This window comes from Primulina tabacum, chromosome 17, assembly GCF_025594145.1.
Source record: "Primulina tabacum isolate GXHZ01 chromosome 17, ASM2559414v2, whole genome shotgun sequence".
NCBI lineage: Eukaryota > Viridiplantae > Streptophyta > Magnoliopsida > Lamiales > Gesneriaceae > Primulina > Primulina tabacum.
This window is the reverse complement of record NC_134566.1, coordinates 22,581,441-22,589,540: the sequence shown is the minus strand read 5'-3', so window position 1 is coordinate 22,589,540 and position 8,100 is coordinate 22,581,441. Positions and strand designations below refer to the sequence as shown.

Here is an 8,100-nt window from a genome sequence, read left to right as displayed (position 1 = left end):
ACAAAATTAAAATTGGATTTATAAATATGTGTAATCATCATAGATTTACAAACATAGACATTGGATGTATAAACCTATTTGAGTTAATTATCAAATGTGTTACAAAATTAGATAATGGATGTATAAATACGTGTTAATCCACATAGATTTACAAACATAGATATTGGATGCATAAACATGTTTGTATTAATGATCATATGTGTTACAAATTAGACAATGAATGCATAAATATGTGTTAATCATCATATATATTACAAAATTAGACATTGGATGTATAAGAATATTTAACACCATAGATTTTGCAAACATAGACATTGGATGCATAAAAATATTTGAGTTGTGATCACATATGAAACAAAATTAGACATTTGATGCATAAAAATGTTTGTGTTAATGACCATATTTGTTAGGAAATTAGAAATTGGATGTATAAATATGTGTTAATGATCGAGCAAAACTTGCACTGTAAAATCCTTAGTAAAAATTATAAAATTCAAACTCGAATTAATCACAAGTGCACGATGTCAAGTAATAATATAGTGTATCAGAGTACGAGTATCGTTCCAATAGAGACTGTATTTCGCAATTGTTATTCTCAGTTATTAAAATCTTCAGCAACGATAATTTGGATGATCGTTTACTACTACTATGATTAAATAAAAACTCAAAGAAATGTTTCACAACTTATATGAGGAAATAAATAAGCTAAATGATTGATTAAATATTCAATGATAAATGAATTTGTTAGGAATCTCGGTTCACCTACCTCTCGTCATCTACTTAAATTCATTCGACAATGATCTACACTTCCGACAAGATTTTCTATCCAATTGAACATGCCCTCTCGAGCTATGCCAAACTAATTCTACTCACTGAAGTAATTAAATCTCTTTAATTATTTATCAAAGGTGAATTACATGTCGTTCTATGAAATCCCCTAACTTTCGTCCTACCGGACTATGACTATCGACGTGTATCCGACTTCATATTTCTATGTAAATTGTAAATCCATGTATTATGATACTCGTTGCTATCACGGGCTATTCTCTCGAACTCACTCGCAATACGATATCGTTATTAAAGTTAGCTACGCTTCAACAACGCAATGAAAATCATAGCACAATCAAGAATAAATAAAAAGTCGATATATGAATTAATTAAACTCGATTTCGGGGTAGGATCCCCTTAAATCCGAACAAATAATGAAACTTAGCTACTCGATGTCATGATTAAAATAAGCAAACAATGTTTAAACAAGAAGAAAAAAAGCTGGAAATACGAGTCATGATGAAAATGCGAAGAACGGTGCCCGAAATTCTTAAAATCTTGACTCCAAGCCTTGCTCCAAGCTTTTTCTCCTTTTCCCAATCTCCTTGGCTGCTGAATAATGTCTGAAAATTGTGCCTAGGGTTGTTTTTGTGCAACCACCATCTTCCAAGTTGAATACCATAAAATTAGGAAATTTTCCTCATTTACTCGTGCTAGGGCGGTCATGCTAGGGCGGTCAAATTTTACCGCCCTAGCGCGAGGTCTTCTGCAATGTTGGTCGCTCACATGCCTCTCGCGCTGGGGCGGTCAAGTTTCACCGCCCAAGCGCAAGGTCTTCTATTGATTCTTCAGCCTCTCGCGCTGGGACGGTCAAGTTTTACCGTCCTAGCGCTTGGTGTTCTGCCCGACATCCTATTTTTACTTTACTCGCGCTGGAGTGGTCAAGTTTTACCGCCCTAGTGTGAAGTGCCCTGTCCTCAGCTCATTTTCAGTCCAATTTTCTTCTTTTGCGCCATTCTCCTACACATTCGTACAAATCAGTGAGTTGTGATCATATGCAATAATTTAAGATAAAATGAACAAAATGCAGACTTCATGCAACCAAAAAGATACAAACTAAGACTCACACGATGCACTAAAACATGTAAATATGATCCCTATCAACCTCTCATACTAACATTTTGCTCACCCTCGAGCAAAATAGGTTGCAGGACACAACAACACAAGAAGTAGTATGTCGTTGCATTCATGGTTCTAGTATGCCTCAATGAATATCAACGCAAAATTCTCAATTCATGTAATTCAATCTTTAAATCCAACTAGGTAGAGCATGCGTCTTAAATAAACTCTATGTTTTTATACTTCCAAAGATCGTCGTAATCTTTGAATCATTAATCCTTACAAAGAATCTTCAAAAATTAACTCGGCTAGCAACCACGAACCATCAGTGATTTCTTAAAAGATCTACAAGTCCCAAAGGCATTCATAATTTTTTAAGTTTAACTTATGACCCACGAGTAGAACATCAGTACTACTAACCGAAATTAATATAGTCAAATCATTTCCGACCTCTCCTGATGCCCAATAGCAAAATTCTTATTCATGTCCAATTCCACCACAAAGCCAACATGCATGAAAATCATATAATTTCTCAATTCATGTCGTAAAATGCATAAAAATTTTAAAGCATCTAATCTCAAAACATAACGATAGATAAACATGTCCCGTAAAACGTATATCATGTAACATCCAGGTGATAGCATTAAAAACATTTAAACTTACGGACTTGAGGCTTGAATACTGAGCGGCATAAGCTGGCGGTGGCACAACCCTATACAAAAACCTTGCTCTGATACCAATTGAAACGTCTACTCATTTTAAAAGTGCTGAAATATATATATATTTTTAAAGATCACATTTTCGAAATAATACTTAAATGATTTGCATGCATGCCCTCTACTGAAAAATAATAATTTAAAAATGAACTTAAATATTTGACAGTAAAAATTGTGCAGCTTAAGATAATCAAACTCATCCCAAAATTTTACGCAAACATAAACGAATAAAAATTCTTAAAATCATCAACGTATACAAATGTTCATATCTTCTCATATCTCATAAATCATAATGCGGAAAACATGCGGTCATCGGGTCGTGTCACCGCACCAGGTCTGCCTACTCAGAGTTTGGCACCTCCAGTCTCTTCATCATCAAGCTCACCTGCATCACACACGCCTAGTGAGTCTAAAGATTCAGCACACATGTACGAGGAATAACAAGTACATATACATGACACACAACAGTGAAAAATATCATACTCAACATATCTTTCATGAACTTAAAAGCATAACATAAACGTGTCGTGTAAAATCATATCGTGTCAAAACATGTCATCTCGTGTCATCATATACGTATACATTTTTTTTTAATTGAATTCAATTCATTAGTTGTGACTTTCGTATCAACTCTATCGATGAATCCATCTACGTATAACAACAGTACCGGGCGGCGAGGGACATCAGCAACAGCATTACCCGTCCACTGAGCCCGGGCCTCAGCTCATCATATCTCATATCATCATATACATATACATCGTCAGTCACAACCAAATCATATCCTTCAAAAATAACATCATAATCACCACTTAATAAAACATGCTTATACGTAACTTTTCTTTAAACCAAGCATGCGACATATTTATCATAATTGCGTAAAAATCATAAAAATGATGCATAAATATTTAAAATATCATTAATTTGTGCTCAGGGCGCTGTCATGACCAAAATCTCACCCGGGTGCAAAATGACCATTTTGCCCCTGGAAATCAAAAAATTATCGTTTTACGCCTGAACCTCTATAATTGACCCGAAGCTTACCAAACTCCTTAAAATGTCCCAAAATATTTTTATAAACATTCCTAGATGTAAACTTGAACCAAATTCACAACTTAACTGATTCGTTTTAAAACTTGGACCAGGGTCCTGGTTTTAACTCGAATCGAATTGAAACTTAACCAAACTTTTCCCAACTTTATTACACACCTAATAAACTCATTTACCGCCTTAAAATCATCCAAACCAACCCCCTAAACCTTTGAATATTACGCTGGACAGTGGCTGGAAAAATCCAGCAACCCTCAATGGACTCCTAGGCAACTAAGCTTGAATCTCTTGGTCCCAACTACCTAGCCGACGAGTGCATCACCTAAACACCCTTGCTGGTCTCAAGACCGAACTCACAAAGACCTCCTGGACCAGACCTTGCTGCCTTACTGATTCAGGAACCTGCCCACGCAAAGCACTCGATGAACCTCTCTAAAACAAGTTACCCGAGTCCCCTTCAACTAAACCCCCTTCGATCTTTTCCTGGACTGAGACCAGCTATTACAGCCCCCTCCCAGACCTACCACTGATTCAATATGGTCGGCTATAAGACCGGTACTGAGCCATGCACAGCTGACAAACCGAGTCTCTCGATCTTGACCTCAAACAACCTCACATGCGCTTGACCGAACTAATTCCCCTCGAGCTTGGCAACCCGAATCTCCAGCACCTAAACATCATTAAACACAGCCTGCACAGCCCTCTAACATCACTAACTTGACAGCCCCTTGCACAAAAATGGGAAAGACGTGACTAGTTGATCAAAAGATGCAAGAACATATGTAAAAACCGAAGATTCTTCATGTACAAGGCTGGATCGATATTTTCACACCCAATAACACACACAACAGCATGTATATGATGTAAATGATGCAGAAACAAGAGTACGGGGCGTGCCTTGATGTATTTTGAACGAAAACCTGAAGAACCGCGCGAAGGGAAGGCACCAGAGGAATTTTCTTTGAAAGCTCAAGCTGGGCCGATGGATGCTTGGTGTTTTGCTGCTGAAAACAGAGAGAAAATTGATGATTGGAGGGGAGTGTCGGCTGGTGGGTGGGGAAATAAGTGTAAGGTATGTTTAGGTTTAGTTTAGGGTATTAATAAAATAGTTGATTAATAGATAATGAGACCTAAATTGTCATTTAAGGGCTTAAAAAGATATTTAAGTCCAATAAGCTTAAAAATAGGCCCATTAAATCCAAACACCTTCCAGAAAAATATTTCGTGTTGGAAAATTTTTGAAAATATTAGTCGAACCCTCAAAAAGTCCCCCGATTCGATAAAATTTACGCACCGTTAAAAATTAAAATCATGCGGGTAAAAATACCTAATAAATCCCATTTTTGAAAAATACACTTAAAAACATCTTAAAATAATTAATAAAAACTAATCGTGTAATAAAAATGATTTTCCTGAAAATTCTCCGGTTTTCGTTCCTCGTTCGAGCGCCAAATGCAACCTAAAAATCTTAATGCATGAACTTTTAAAAATATCATGAAATAAATCATATCATGCAATAATTATGCATAAAATGCATAAAATAATTAAACACATAAATTAAATAATAGATTGCATGAACTTTAAATAAACAATGAATTAAAACACAATTAATGAAATAAACATGCATTTAAAGCTTTAAAACAATTTAATAAAATACCAAAGAAATTTAATAACCTACATGCATGTGATTCACGTAGACCTTCAAATTTTCGGGACATTACACATCGTCCAATATGAATACGAATACGAATATGAATATGAATATGATGATATGAAAGTGTTTATGAAAATGTTTATGAAAACGTTTATGAAAAAGTTTATTTTAAAATTTTATGCATGATTATGAAAATGTTATTTTATGTAAAAGTATTTTCACTGTCGCATGTGATCTGTACATGTATTGCTTGTTATCAAGATTATAGCGTGTTGAGTCTTCAAAATCACTACGTGTGATTGATGCAGGTGATTATGATAATAATGATAATGGAGGTCTTGAGAGTTGATCTGACTGGACTGAAGGTGCACATAACCCTAGGACCAGCGCTAGTTTTCCGCATTAGTTTGTGATTTATGATTTTTATGATTATGTTAAAAATATTTTATGACTTTGATCATGATTTTGAGTGGTTTTTGAGAGGTTATTAGTTTTAGCAATATTGCTAAGTTAGGAGTTGAAAACAATTGACGATTTTATGATTCAAACCATGTCCATTGGATTTTTAAATGCTAGTTGGTTGTTTAATTTTAAAAATGGTGTCAAGGTATTTTAAAGTATATATATATATATATTTCGAATTTTGGAGATTAAGGAGAAAAAAAAATTCTAGTACTTTTTAAGCAAAATGAGTAGTGGACGTTTCAATTGGTATCATAGCAATGTTTCTGTAGAGGGTTGTGCCACCATCAGTGCTGGGAAGCTCAGTCGTCAAGCCTCAAATTTATAAGTTTAAATGTTTTATATGATTTTTATAATGTTACCTGCACATTTGCATGATTTACACGTTTAAACTACATGTGTATACACGTTTTGAAGTTAAATGACATTTACGTTTAAGTTTGCATGATAAATGATTTTTATTATTAAAATCTTGCATGGTTGCATGATTTTGTTAAGGTAAAAAACTAGATGTTTTATAATTTTTATACGTGATATGATGTGGAATGAGAAATTATTATGATTTTCATGCATGCTGGCTTCTTACTGGAATTGGACACGTTTAAGAATTTGATTATTGGGCGTTAGGAAAAGTTGAAAATGATTTGAATATATTGATTTTTGGGTTTTAGTACTGATATTTTACTTTTGGGGTCATAAATTAATCGCGAAGATTATGAATGCTTTTGAGACATGTAGATTTTTCTAAGAAAATACTGATAATTTGTGGTTACTAATTGAGTTAATTTTTGGGAATTACACATAAGGAATAATGATTCGAAGACTGTGATGATCATTAGAAGTAAGAAAATGTATAAATTGGGATTTTAGGTTTTGATGAAAATGTAAGATTGATTATGAGAATTGATTTTTGGGTGAATAAGTTTAAAATCATTGAAATTATGCTATGGGAAACCTATAGAAGGGAAATAGAAATGCCAAAAACTTTTGGGTTAATTGTAGGATTTTCTAAATTAAGGACAAATTGGATAATTTTTGAGGAAATTAGGAATTTATCTTGCAAATGTTAAGGAATTTGGGGACTAGTTTAATAATATATGAAAATTGAATGGGTTAAAAGATAGAAATTTTTTATGATTTAGGCTTGAATGAATATTTAGAACCTTGAAATATATTAGGTTAATGAGCATCTTGGGTATATTATGAGGAAATTAAGATACGATAAGTTTGGACATCCATTTCTAATATTGAGATTTGTGAGAAAAGTCGAAATTCGAGGTTATAGTAAAATGAAACTAAGTCACTATATGTCGTTTTAAGTTGCGATTCGCAAGCGAGGATTTAGAAGGCGAGTTTAATTGAGATTGAGGAGACATGAGGACATCTTAAAACTTATTTTATCATAATAGTGCAGCGGAAGTGTGGATTATTGGGATACTATAACTAAGTCTAAACTTTTTGATTATCGAGGATAAGTGAATTTCAGGGACGAAATTCAATTTAAGGGGGGTAGATTGTAACGTCCCGAAAATTTGAAGGTCCACGTAAACCACGAGCATGCAAGTTATTAAATTTCTTATGTATTTTAAATTAAATGGTTTTAATTGTATGAATTAATATGGTGTGCATATTTACACATTTAAAATGTACTTTTCTACATGGATGCATAAAATATTTTTTTAAAGTTATTCGAGTTGCGATCGAGGAACGGAGACCGAAGGCTGAAAAATAGAAAATATTTTTATTAAGTAATTGTTTTTGACTATTTAAAATATGATTGATGTTTTTTCTTATTTTTGAAAATAAGGAGTTTTGTGGTGATTTTATATGCCGAGAAGTGATTTTTATCGGTGTTGGATTTTTAACAAAAATACGAACGTTTTGAGAACCCGACTAACGTTTTGGGAACCCGGCTAATAAATTCACAAAATTTATTAAATAAAATATTTTAATTAAGCACTAATGGGCTATTTGAGTCTAATTAACTTTGTTAATGGGCCAAGGCTTTTGCTAGTGTTATAATTAATTTTTAAAGCCTTAAACCACCCCATAATTCACTTAACAACTCACGCCCACTTCCCCAACCAATCCCAAACTTCTTTCACCCCAAAGACACGGCACACACATCATAATCAAGAGAAAAATACGAAAGTTTGCAAGGGTTTCAAGCCTCCATCTTCTCGTCGTCGTTCTTCGATTCGCCAATGATAATTCGTGCATTAAATACGCAAAGGCACGCCATAAATCTCTTTTTTATCATCTATCACACCATATTACATGTTTTAACTATGTTTGCATGAAAAGCATGTGGGTATCTGCACGCCTCTTGCGCGC

General features: G+C 33.9%; 1 long non-coding RNA gene across 1 annotated transcript; it reads right to left on the bottom strand.

Moving 5' to 3' along the window:
- Positions 1–642: 642 nt before the first annotated feature.
- Positions 643–4,930, bottom strand: LOC142531381 (uncharacterized). The gene is made up of 3 exons (XR_012816268.1): positions 4,548–4,930; positions 2,551–2,988; positions 643–1,788 (listed from the first exon to the last, which is right to left on the bottom strand). It is a non-coding gene; the product is annotated as an uncharacterized LOC142531381 (long non-coding RNA).
- Positions 4,931–8,100: the final 3,170 nt, after the last annotated feature.